Genomic DNA, 14,070 nt, shown 5'->3' on the forward strand with positions numbered 1-14,070 from the left:
CCAACTACACACAATACTCCACAATGACAGTGAAAACATGTTTTTCGATTTTCTTTTTTTTTTTAGCTAATAAAAAAAAAATGAAATACAGAAATATACTTTGTAGAAACACCTTTGGCAGCGATTACAGTTAAGTCTTTCTGGGTAAGTCTCTAAGAGCTTTCCACACCTGGATTGTGCAACTTATTTGCCCATTATTCTTTTCCAAAATCTTCAAGCTCTCTCAAATAGGTTGTTGATCATGGACAACCAGTTGTTGATGATTGCTAGACAACCATTTTCAGGTCTTGCCATAAAAGTCAAAAGTGTAACTCGGCCACTCAGGAACATTCACTGTCTTCTTGGTAAGCAACTCCAGTGTAGATTTGGCCTTGTGTTTTAGGTTATTGTCTTGCTGAAAGGTGAATTTGTCTCTGTGTCTGGGGAAAGCAGACTGAACCAGGTTTTCCTCTAGGATTTTGCCTGTCCATTCAGTTTTGTTTTCATCCTGAAAAACTCCCGTCTTTAAAAATTACAAGCATACACATGACATGATGCAGCGACCACTATGCTTGAAAATAGGAGGAGAAGTACTCAGTAATGTGTTGTATTGGATTTGACACAAACATAACACTTTGTATTCAGGACAAAAATAAATTGCTTTGCAGTATTATTTTTGTGCCTTGTTGCAAACAGGACGCATGTCTTGAAGTATGTTTTATTATGTACACTTAGAAAAAAAGGGTTCCAAATGGTTTCTTCGGCTGTCCTCTGTGGAAAGGGTTATACATGGAACCAAAAAGGATTCTACCTGGAGCCAAAAAGGGTTACATTCCTCTCCGGCAAGTGAGTTAGGAAGGCCGCCTGTATCTTTGTAGTGACTGGGTGTATTGATACACCATCCAAAGTGTAATTGTTAACTTCACCATGCTCAAAGGGATATTCAATGTCTGCTTTTTTCTACCAATAGGTGCCTTTTCCGAGGTATTGGAAATCCTCCCTTGTCTTTTTGGTTGAATTTGTTTTTGAAATTCACTGCTCGACTGAGGGACCTTACAGATAATTGTATGTGTAGGGTAGAGATGAGGTACCGTAAATTCCAGACTATAAGCCACAACTTTTTTCCCACGCTTTGAACCCCGCGGCTTAAACAATGACGCGGCTAATATATGGATTTTTCCCGCTTTCAAATTTTTTTTCTCAAAAAAAATACATTCTGCTACGTGCTCAGTTTTTTGGCGGCATGAAGCTTTCATTAGACCAATGAAATTGCCGAACGGGTTAAGGTCAAACAACTTTTTGGTTTACTGTTTAGATTAAATCGAGCGCTCTCAAACTTCCCATCATTCTGATTACGGTAGTCATTTTGTCACCCTCATCATGGCAAAGACACGGAGAAATGCATATGATGCAGCTTTCAGGTTGAAGGCGATTGATCTGGCTGTTTGAAAAGGAAAGAGCTCCTGCACGGGAGCTTGGTCTTAATGAGTCGATGATAAGACGTTGGAAACAGCAGCGTGAGGAATTGACAGTGCAAAAAGACAACTAAAGCTTACTGCTAATTTTTTACTTTTTGTTACAAGCCGTGTTTCGTTAAAGCCTATTTATTTTTGTTACAAGCCGTGTTTCGTTAAAGCCTGTGTAAAGTTAATTTGTTTCAATGTACCGGTAGGCACCTGCGGCTTATAGACATGTGCGGCTTATTTATGTTCAAAATATATATATATTTTTTTTAATTCAGTGGGTGCGGCTTATATTCAGGTGCGCTTAATAGTCCGGAAATTACGTTAGTCATTCAAAAATCATGTTAAATACTATTATTGCAGTCCATGCAACTTATGTGACTTGTTAAGCAACAAAGAGTTTGAATACTTGACTCAAAACATTTCAGCTTTGAATTTTTTATGAATGTGTAAACATTTCAAAAAACATAATTCCACTTTGACATTAAGGGGTATTGTGTTTAAGCCAGTAACAAAAAAATATGTCTAACACAAAATGTGGACAAAGTCCAAGGACACATGTATGGCATACTGCATAATGGAATAACAGACTGGTTAAATTATCTTCCACCTCGCCACTGCTACACCCCTTCCACAGTATCAGGCTGATCCAAACAGAACAGGTGAATCTGGGATGTCTCTACATCCCACCACTGACTGAGAGACTCAAACTCCCCTTTCCGCTGTCCCCACCTGGCATCTTGTAAGAGCTTTACATTGAATTTCCAATAGGATGCCTGACGGGACCCTGGAGAAACAGTGAGCCGAGCCATGGCAATAGGATGGTCCGAAAGCCCTCAGCAGTCTTGGGTGAGAACTCTAAACCACTTATTCCTCATTCCGTGTTGTAGGCCTACTGACCTTAAATCAGGAAAATAGGACTCAATCCAAAACTTCTTCCTTCCCTTGGTTTCCCTCAGGAACTTAGTTTTATTTTTAAATATCTCCCACCTCACTGCTGTATGCTGAGTTGAGCAGTCTGACAAAGAGGCCTCTTCATCCTCCTCCCCCTCGGACTCCCCTTCCTCCTCCATTGGCACAGTAACCTCCTCCCTCTCCCTCGTACACTTCCCCCGTGCCAACAACATCCCCCCCTGCTCTGGATCTAGAGAGAGAGACAGCAGGCCGACGCATGCTGGCCATGTGTTGCCTTGCTGATGCAACAAAGGTGTGTGTGTTTGTGCATGTGTGTTGCAGTGGGTGGGTATTAGCGTGTGCACAATTCACAGTACACAGTTTTTGTTCAGATCTATATGTATTCATTCTTTAATTTATTTTCATTTTCAGTTTGTACTCTGACACTTATCTGTACCAAAAGTTTGTATTGTCATGAAACATCAAAGTACATTCTTCACTCAGTATTTCATAACCTTGGAATATCTAAATGCTTTTCATCCTGTTCAGTAAAACACTATCAACAATACATAATTGTGTTTTTTCTACCCTGCATGCTCAATTTTGAAGTGCATACGAATACAGATATGTACGGGAGAGGGGTATGTTGAGACTTTCTTTTCATTCAGCATCACTATGTCAATGGAATATAGTATTCCTTCTAACAAATATCTACATACAGTACATTTCAGGATGTTATGTATCCCTGGGAATAATCAGAATTCATGTAAACATAAGTTTTGAAAACATAGCTAGTTCAAAAAAAGTGGTCGCTTGGCACAACTGGGTTAAGTTGAGCCGCCTTGGGGTAAGTGGGTAGTGGTGTCCTGAGAGCAGCCTGGTCACCAGTGATTCAGTATTAGATGTCCATCCGTGTCTGAGGATGTTGGGAGATGACGTGGAAACCAACCACTAAGGGCAACAGTGAGCGCTGTTACCTTAGGTTTCAGTTTTGCTAGGGCTTTGTGATTAGAGATGGTGGATGGGCATCTGATTGCAAATGTTGCAAGTTGAAATCCAGTGACAGAAAGTTGAGATTTTTGTTTTAAGCCCATTCCAAACCTTAAACCACTTCTAAATGTAACGTTTGCAACAACTTTGAAATTTGACGTTTGAAACATGGATGAACATCTAATTCTGCCGTGAGACAGAGCTAGTTGCTGTGAGTGTGTGACGGTGCTGGTAGGTCAAAGTTTAATTCATGGAATGGGGGTGTGGTATATTGTATATCTTAAATGTATGCCTTCATTCAGATGTAGATCTATCTGTTCAGTATCACTTACCCTTCCATTTCTTTACCAGTTGTCTGGGACTGGAGGTTGTTTCGATGTACCAATTCATAGGCAAGTTCAGGGCCGGCGTTATGGAAAGAGGGAGGTGTTCAAGTTCCAGGGTCCCGAGCTTGCTGATGAGCTTGGAAAGGACTATGGTGTTGAACGCTGAGCTGTATTCTATGAACAACATTCTCAGTTATTTCCCCTGTTGTCCAGGTGGGAGAGGGCAGTGTGAAGTGCAATTGAGATTGCGTCATCTGTGGATCTATTGGGGCGTTATGCGAATTGGAGTGGGTTCAGGGTGTCTTGGATGATGTGTGTCCCCAGCTAGCATATTTGGTTCCTTGGAAGTTGTAGGAATGTCCATTTTTGGTTTCCCAATGGTTCTTAAAACAAAGCCATTAGTTTCCTGGGAACATTGATTTAATCCTATTCAAACAGACCCCATTTCAAAAGAAAACAAGCACTCATTAAGATCAGGTCTGGCCAATTAGTGGGCACGGCCCACACACCTGAACACACTTAACAAGATGGAGGATGGAGAGTTTTGTTGATGCTGCGAACAGAATGTATATGAGAACATGACTTTAAATACAACATTGAGGAAACGTTATGCTTAAGTACTGAAATTCCCACTGAAGAATGTTGTTTCTTAACGTTCTCCAAATGTTCTGAGAACATGACTTTAAATAGAACCATGAGGAAACCTGCAAAAAACGTTATGCTGAAGTACTGAAATTCCCACAGAATATTGTTCTCGGAACAATTTGAGAACATTACTTTAAATAGAACCATGAGGAAACCTCAAGAAAATATTATTCTGAAGTACTAAAATTCCCACCTACGAAACATATGGTTCTCAGAAGAGTATGTGCTAGCTGGGTCATGACCACCGTTTCAAAGCACTTCTTAATTATAGATATGAGTGCTACATGGCGATAGTCATCTAGGCAGGTTACCTTGGAGTTCTTGGGAACAGGGACAATGGTGGTCAGCTTGAACCATGTTAGGATTACCGACTGGGACAAGGAGAGATTGAAAATGTCTGTGAAGACACTTGCCAGCTGGTTTGCGCATGCTCTGAAAACACTCCCTGGTATTCCGTCTGGCCTGGCAGTTTTACTCACATCGGCCACAGGGAGTGAGAACACACAGTCATCTGAAACAGGGGCTTTCATGCAGGACTTGTTTTCCTCAAAGCAAGCATAAAAGGCATTTAACTCATTTGGGAGTTACGCGTCACTGGCCATCTATGCACTTATTAATGAAGCCTGTGACTGATGTGGTAAACTCCTCAATTAACATATCCCAGTCTGTACTAGCAAAACAGTCTTGTGGCCTCGTGTCTGCTTTATCAGACCACTTCGGTATTGAGCGTGTCACTGGTACTTCCTATTTGAGCTTTCATTTGTAAACAGGAAGATAGTCATGTTCTTATTTGCCGAAAGGAGGACGAGGGCGGGCCTTGTACGTGTTCAGTGGGTAGAATAAAAGCAAGCCCCACCCCAGTGGCGCAGGAGACGTGTTGGTAGAAGTGAGGTAGAACGGTTATGTCTCCCCGCTTATGTTTCCCCGCTTTCCACCCACCAAAAACGCTGCCTCTGGGTGTGCGTTCTTGTTTGTTTATGGTCCCATACAGTTTGTTGAGTGCCAAAGTGTTGTTGGCTTGTGGAGGGATGTAGACAGCCGTGATAATTATGGATAAGAACTTTCTTGGTAGATAAAAAGGTCTGCAGCTTACCATGAGGTATTCTATATCAGGTGAACAAAAGCTCAAGATTTCCTTCACACTTGAAGCAGAGCACCAGTTGTTTATGAAGAGACACACACCTCCCCCTTTGGACCTGCCTGAGGCTGCTATCGTTCGATCGTGCCGCTGCATGGAGAAACCACTGAGTTCCATCTTCATAACCAGTCAAGTTTCTGCAAGTCATAATATTGCAGTGCTTCCAAGTCTCTCCGATAGGTGACTCTCGAACGAAGCTCATCCCTCTTATTCTCGAGTGACTGGACCTTTTCCAATAAAACGTAGGGGAGTGCTGGTCGATTTTCTCCACGTCTCGGTCTCACAAGGATGCCAGCCCATCTACGGCATCTACGCCTGTAGCGTTTTGGTAGCCCATAAAACAAAGGAATAGTGTCCGGTGTGAAGGGAACAACTGAGTTGGAGTTGAAGTCAAAATCGAGGTTAGTAACTATTGATCTGATGTCCAAAAGTGCTTGGCAGTCATATCTAACAATAGTATTTCTGTACAAAAAAAGTAATGATAAACAGGAAAAAAGTTGGGTTGGAACTCATAAAATTTCAGCCTTCTCCGTCGGCGCCAAGCGTTTATAGTCCAGATGCCCTGACTGGTCAAACATTAAGCTATATTGGGAATAGGGTGTTATTTCCGACATGCCCTAAGTTGTTCTGTCTAGTGGCTTGTCTATCTTATGGCCTGGCCTAGCTGAAGTGTGAGCGATGGGACAGGTTTTTCCTCTGTTATTGGGTGTCTGCAACGTTAGCGGCTGAGCTCACCGTGTTATCGCGTGTCTCTCTGCTGACTGCAGCAACGACTCAGAGGGACCCCGCCGCGATTTAGCATGGGATGTAAATCTGACAGGAAAGATTTATCGGAGACAAAAAAGCGCATCTTAATGTTTACACCCGCTGCGCCAAGAATAATTACATCCAAAGTAGTAGTACACAACCAGGGAAAATGTAGGGTTGGAAGGAAAAAAGGGTTGCACATCCATGCTAATGCAGAAACTAGGGCCTTTTCTAATCTGGGCAAAAGTCTGTCCTCTGCCCTCTCTCCTCCTTTACCTGGAAACCAATAAGTGGTTGAGGAGTGTTAATTTGTTTTTCTAATTGTATACATTTATTTTGGGATTCTGGCCTGTAAACGCCATTTGCCTGATGACGCGCAATTGGAGAGTCATTTCATATAAGCACATTGTCGTTCACGTTGCCTCGCCGCCCCTTCTCGATTACCTTTGACCTCTTTCAAAAGGATGCCAGAGAGGAGGGAGGACGCAGGAGTTGAGCAAATCCAATTGAGAAAAGGCCCATCTCCACTCGGGGGCGGAATGATGTGACACGGTGTTAATTGTGGAGAAGCGGATTAGCACCGCACTGCCCTTTTCGCCATCGCACCCCACCTTATCCTAGCCAAGCGAAAATCCCCCCTGGATATGTCACTGGAGCCTCAGATGTCATGGAAGATGTACTATAACCATCTCATGATTCACCCGAATGTGGGATGCTAAATCTTATTAGTAAGAAATATTGGAGTAAATATTACTTTAGTGAAATTGGTAACACCACAAATGCGTAGGTGTGATTGTCTATCTATTTGACAAAGAACATTCATGGTGATATTCATATTCCATGTGGAATCTACTTTTGGACTGCTGTGGAGGGCTGTTCTCAAATATACTGTAGATGGTGTGAAATGTGTGTGAATGAGAGAGGGCAGAGTGCATGGAGACAGGTGTATTAAATTGGATCAGCTCTCTCTCACTGAGATCAGCCATTCAGCTACTGTGTAGACAAGCAGTATAAAAGGTCACTCGGCTGCCATCTAGACAAGGTTAAAATGAGCAGAGCAGCATAAAAATGTCGGAGGGGGTGAGGTGATTGCGGGGTTGCTTTGGACTGGTCTCATCTGAAGTAACTGAGCTTGAGCTGAGCTTGCTCCTGTGAGGGACAATACCCTCCACCCACCTGTTCAGGTTAACTATCGCTCACTAGTTAGCATTAGTACACAGTCGGCCTATCCTTTCAACAGCTGCCCCAAATCAGTCAACCCCTGGAACAATAAGCATTTGTGAGCAGGCCCAACCCATGATGAAATTGAATCATCATGGAAAACTGATCAACATAAGGGCATTTCTTTTTCTTTCACCCAACTTTTAACCTAAATCCAACGATATGGTGACATTTTCACATTAGTTGACAACTCAACCAAATGTAAAGTCTGTGTTATCTGTTTGTCTTTGTAAATCGCTGCTGTTTGTCAACTGCTAACAGTAAAATGTGATTGTTTGATAGGTTAGGCATAAATACATTGATCTTATCTGAAATTATAAATTGTATTTTGATTTACTCTAACCATCACAAAGCAGTGGTACTTTTTTGTTTGGACAAAACAAAGCATGGTATTAATAAAGGAAGTAGGCTACATCTAAATGATACTTTTGGTCATGTAGTGTATGTGGACACCTGCTCGAATATCTCATTCCAAAATCATGGGCATTAATATGGAATTGTCCTCCCTTTTTCAGCTCTTCTGGGATGGCTTTCCACTAGATGTTGGAACATTGCTGCGAGGACTTGCTTGCTTCCATTCAGCCACAAGAGCATTAGTGAGGTCGGCACTGACGTTGGGCGATTAGTCCTGGCTTGCAGTCGGCATTCCAATTTATCACAAAGGTGTTCGATGGGGTTGAGGTCAGGGCTCTGTGCAGGCCAGTTCTTCCACACCGATCTCGTCAAACCATGCTGAATCAGTAAAGGGCCTTCTCCAAACTGTTGCCACAAAGTTGGAAGAATGTCATTGTATGCTGTAGCATTAAGATTTCCCTTCACTGGAACTAAGAGGCCTAGCCTGAACCATGAAAAACAGCCCCAGACCATTATTCCTCCTACACCAAACCTCCATGTTTGACGGTGGGGATGGTATCTTGGGGTCATAGGCAGCATTCCTCCTCCTCCAAACACGGCAAGTTGAGTTGATGCCAAAGAGCTCCCTTTTGGTCTCATCTCATCACAACACTTTCACCCAGTTGTTCTCTGAATCATTGAGATGTTCATTGGCAAACTTCAGACGGCATATATATGTGCTTTCTTGAGCAGGGGGACCTTGCGGGCGCTGCAGGATTTCAGTCCTTCACGGCGTAGTGTGTTACCAATTGTTTTCTTGGTGACTATGGTCCTAGCTGCCTTGAGATCATTGACAAGATCCTCCCATGTAGTTCTGGGCTGATTCCTCACCGTTCTCATGATCATTGCAACTCCACGAGGTGAGATCTTGCATGGAGCCCCAGGCCGAGGGAGATTGATAGTTATTTTGTGTTTCTTCCATTTGCGAATAATCGCACCAACTGTTGTCACCTTCTAACCAAGCTGCTTGGCGATGGCCTTGTAGCCCATTCCAGCCTTGTGTAGGTCTACAATCTTGTCCCTGACATCCTTGGAGAGCTCTTTGGTCTTGGCCATGGTGGAGAGTTTGGAATCTGATTGATTGCTTCTGTGGACAGGTGTCTTTTATACAGGTAACGAGCTGAGATTAGGCGCACACTCTTAAAGGGAGAGCTTGTTACCTGTATAAAAGACACCTGGGAGCCAGAAATCTTTCTGATTGAGAGGGGTAAAATACTTATTTCCCTCATTAAAATGCAAATCAATTTATAACATTTTGACATGCGTTTTTCTGGATTTTTTTGTTTTTATTCTGTCTTACTGTTCAAATAAACCTACTATTAAAATTATAGACTGATCATTTCTTTGTCAGTGGGCAAACGTACAGAATCAGCAGGGGATCAAATACCTTTCCCCCCTCACTGTACATACACTCACTCCAGCTGCTAGATTGTGTCACAAGGCCCACGTTCCCAGAGAACTAGAGGGCTTCATTCATCAAACTGGACTTGAAACCCACAACAACTGTGTACTCAACAACTGTGAAACAACTCTCTCACAGCTAAAAAAAAACAGCTGCACTATTGATGAATGCCCCACATTCATTCCACAGAAACCGGGATCATCTGTCACTCCTGACGCAACCCTTCCCCTCTACCCCCTTCCCTCTCTGATTGTACTCCCAGCTGGTCCCGACAACTGCTTCTTTGATGCATCTTACCAGCAACCAACCCCCACCCCCCTTTCTGCTAGACACATAAGTCACTTCAACAAGCCCTCCATGAGACAACTCCCCACTGCCCTATTAAAGAGCTCCATCTCCATCCTTTTCTACAGAGATTGCTTCTAGCTCTAATCCTTTAAATGTGGCCTGTATATATACACACTTACTTCCCATTGTCTATTTGTCCAAATGAGTCTAATTGAGTGGCCTTTAAAAAATTGTTCAGTCTAATGAAGGTTAAAAGAAACACTGCACTGTTTAATTGACTTTACAATACTACAAGGCTGCTGCCAGCATGATAAGCAGTGGGCCCTGATAACCTGCTACCACATAGTAATGACTCATCAAAAGCCTCATGGGGACATACACCAACTCTAATATGTCAATGGGCTGTACTTGTGATGTTTAATCAAGAGGCGCTCAACACAATATGTTAATTACCCAGACAGGTAGAAATAGCATCATGAACTCCAAAGGCTTACGGCACATTTAGTCTAAATGCCCATCTCAATCAGTAGCAAGTGGGTTGCTATGCTTTTAGTCAGTGGTCAGGGTGGGATCACCGATTTCTATAGTGGTGATTCATTCATGGCATAGAAAATACAACTCAGTAAAATATGTATGATAGAAATTGCCATTGTGTTGGACTTGATAACTATTGAAAGTCAGAACGAATTAGGGTTATGAGATGAGTATATATTTTGATGTTATATTCTGTCATGAAACACAAATCAGAAGAAAAGCCATTAAACCGAGTCGCACCATACAGTAGAGGCAGAAGACTGCGAAAATGTAAAAACTACCCCGGTCGGAAATGATTTTTGATTGATTGATTTGACCTTCAAAATGCCACCTATGGCACTTACTGTAAATTGACCCTTTCCAATTGTCAACACTTCCATTTCCAGACTTCTTGCTTCAAGAGATTATACTTTTGTATGTCCTTTGTGTTCCTGTGTGCTAAACGTACCTTGAAATGCTGGCCCAGAATTCCAAGATGACATCAGCAGAGCAGAAAGAAGGCAGACGGCCAGGTAGACGAGTCAAAAGGCCATTTGTAAATGTGGTACTTTATTGCACACATGACATCTTCCCTTTTTGGTGTGAGCAACATAACTGCCAATACATGTTTTATATCCTACTCAGATTCCCATTATAGTCCTCTAAAAAAAACAAGGTAACAAAACAAACTACTTCACAAAACCGTACAACTCCACCAAAAAAAATCTGATTTTGTGCACCCTTATTTGTCCAAGGAACTTTATGGTAGATCACTTTGAAAAAATGGTATTCTTAGTTAATGCACAGCGGTGACAAACAAAACTGAAAAAAAAACCTCCAGTGGGGCTGTCATTACAATTCTTGGTAGCATTGCCCTTTAATCCCAAATGCTACATCGTTGAGACCACGTTAATTGGTTGACTTGCCAACGGAATGTAAAAAAAAAAGATTTAAAAAAAAGATACTTGACAATAAAGGCAAAAGGTAGTACTTGATAGCAGAACTAACACAGGGCATTACAATTCAGACGACATATGACTACTTCCCTTCACAGCTATTATATGAATATTGTAGTCCAATTACCTAACAGAGAAAGGGAAGGGTTAGAAAGATGTAGGCCTTGTGTTTACTTCGTACAAACTAATCCAAAGTTGCAGCCATTAAAACATGATTTAATGGGAGAGAAATATATTTTAAAAACTAAATCAAAAGTATATATTATATTCTAGTATATATATAAAAAAAATAGCAATCTACAGTGTGCAGGAATTTCGTTTTTAGTGCTCAACAAAAAGGCTTTGTGCTAGAGAGAGTAGTAATTGGCACTTCAATGACAAAGTAGAAGGGCATACATACATATATACATACACACACATACACACTTATTTCCAGGTGCAATCTGCCAGGCAGTGTTTGTAATGCATTGTGCACCAGACAAATAACTTGCCAAATTCTTTTCATCAGCTCAACTCTGGAAACAAGCCAATACAAGAGAAAAATAAAAGCATCACTTACACTTCAGACAGCATAAAGATAACCACAGCTAAAAGATGGATTCCAGTTATGGCAATTTTTTGTGGCACAGAGTAAAGCCAATTTGACAAATAACTGCATAAATATAGAGAAAGGTTCTAAGACCCAAACACAAGAACTACTTAAACATTGCTCCTAATAGAAATATGCCACATTTTTTGATTGACAATCTTTACTCGCCTGTTTGGCATGTCGAAATTATGGAATTAGGTGGTTAATGCCGAAATTGTTTGTGCAGAAATACTTTGAAATCTTGGAGGCAACAAAGTGGGTTAAAATATAGTCATCAAAAGAGATTAATAAAGTTAATCTTGGCTCGTGTGTCAGTCTGAACACCTAAAATTAGTGAAGAAAAGAGCACAAAAACAAGAGGAAAAAAACTGCGGGAGAACACCCAGACAGAAATGAGACGTTAGTACTGTGCATAGTCAGATTTCAAAGCGACAAATAAAAGCTAACACTTAACATCTATTCCTGAAGAATTCATCAAATTTGATCCCAAAGTGTTTGCATTGTCAACACCTAAGATTACACTTTTGGGAAAAGGCAGAAGACTTTCTATCAGCATTACAGGTACTCCCTTCTAGTATTACGTCATGTCTGACCTAGTCTATGAAGCTACAATTCACACTGGTAATACCCAACAATGGTCAAAAGGCACAATGACCCTAACAAAGCAAACTGAGTTCACCCTATGGAGAATGGCTGGTGCTTAGTGAAACAGCCCTATGCAAGCATTACAATCAATAGAATAATTATAGTATAGAAACCCTGTTATTTTATATTAATGCATAGCCTTTTCAAGGATTGTATAGTGACAGTCCAATTCAACAGTCGCATGCAGGAACAGTTCAGTTTGAATGGGTCGTAATAACATTTTAGGTTTTATGAATATGTGCATTCGTATCTCCTGCTCTACAGTGTGTATATATAAAATATACACACACACACACACAGTACCAGTCAAGTCTGAACACCCCTACTCATTCAAGGGTTTCTTTATTTTTACTATTTTCTTTCCACATTGTAGAATAGTGAAGACATCAAAACTATAAAATAACACATTTGGAATCATGTAGTAACCAGAAGTGAATATATATTTAATATTAGAGATTCTTCAAAGTAGCCACCCTTTTCCTTGACAGCTTTGCACACTCTTGGCATTCTCTCAACCAGCTTCAACTGGAATGCTTTTCCAACAGTCGGAGTTCCCACATACACTGAGCACTTCTTGGCTGCTTTTCCTTCACTCTGTGGTCCAACTCACCCCAAACCATCTCAATTGGGTTGAGGTCAGGTGATTGTGGAGGCCAGATCATCTGATGCAGCACTCCATCAGTCCCCTTCTTCGTCAAATATCCCTTACACAGCCTGGAGGTGTGTTGGGTCATTGTCCTTTTGAAAAACAAATGACAGTGGGACTAAGCACAAACCAGAAGGGATGCCGTATAGCTGCAGAATGCTGTGGTAGCCATGCTGGTTAAGTGTGCCTAGAATTCTAAATTTGTCACCAGCAAAGCACCATTACACCGCCTCCATGCTTCACGGTGGGAACCACACATGCAGAGATCATCCGTTCACCTACTCACCATCAAAGAACTGGTGTTTGGATTTCAAAAGGACAGATTTCCACCGGTCTAATGTCCATAGCTCATGTTTCTTGGCCCTTCTTATTGGTGTGTCATTTTGTAGTGGTTTCTTTGCAGCAATTTGACCGTGAAGGCCTGATTCACGCAGTCTCTTCTGAACAGTTGATGTTGAGATGTGTCTGTTACTTTAACTCGGAAGCACTTATTTGGGGTGCAATTTCTGAGGCTGGTAACTCCTCTGCAGCAGTGGCGACTCGGACTTCATTTCCTGTGGCGGTTCTCATGAGAGCCAGTCATCATAGTGCTTGGATTTTGCGACTGCACTTGAAGAAACTGTCTTGAAATTTTCCAGATTGACTGACCTTCATGACTGTCGTTTCTCTTGGCTTATTTGAGCGGTTCTTGCCATAATAGGGCTGTCTTCTGTAATACCACCCCTACCTTGTCACAACATAACGGATTGTCTCAAACGCATTAAGGAAAGAAATTGCAAAGTAACTTAAGGCACACCTATTAATTTAAATGAATTCCAGGTGTCTACCTCAGGATGCTGTCAAGGAAAAGGGTGGCTACTTTGGAGAACATAAAATATTGATTTGTTTTAACACTTTTTTGGTTACTACATGATTCCATGTGTTATTTCGTAGTTGATGTCTTCACCATTATTCTACAACGTAGAAATTAGTATAAAAACCCTGGCATGAGTAGCTGTGTCCAAACTTGACGGGTGCTGTGTAGACAGTGTATACATATCTCCATCGCCGATGTAGGGTGATCATTTACAGACCACATGGGTAGTGAATCAGATGAGCTACTCCTCGACAAGGCATAGCACTGTATAATGAGCTGCCTATTAGGTTTGAGTTGTACCTTTGTGTTGGACTAGTGTTTCACCTGCAGCCCTACCCTTCCAGTTACACCTACAAAAAGCAGCTCCCTGGTTCCCCAA

The sequence above is a fragment of the Salmo salar genome, chromosome ssa09, assembly GCF_905237065.1.
Source record: "Salmo salar chromosome ssa09, Ssal_v3.1, whole genome shotgun sequence".
Lineage (NCBI taxonomy): Eukaryota > Metazoa > Chordata > Actinopteri > Salmoniformes > Salmonidae > Salmo > Salmo salar.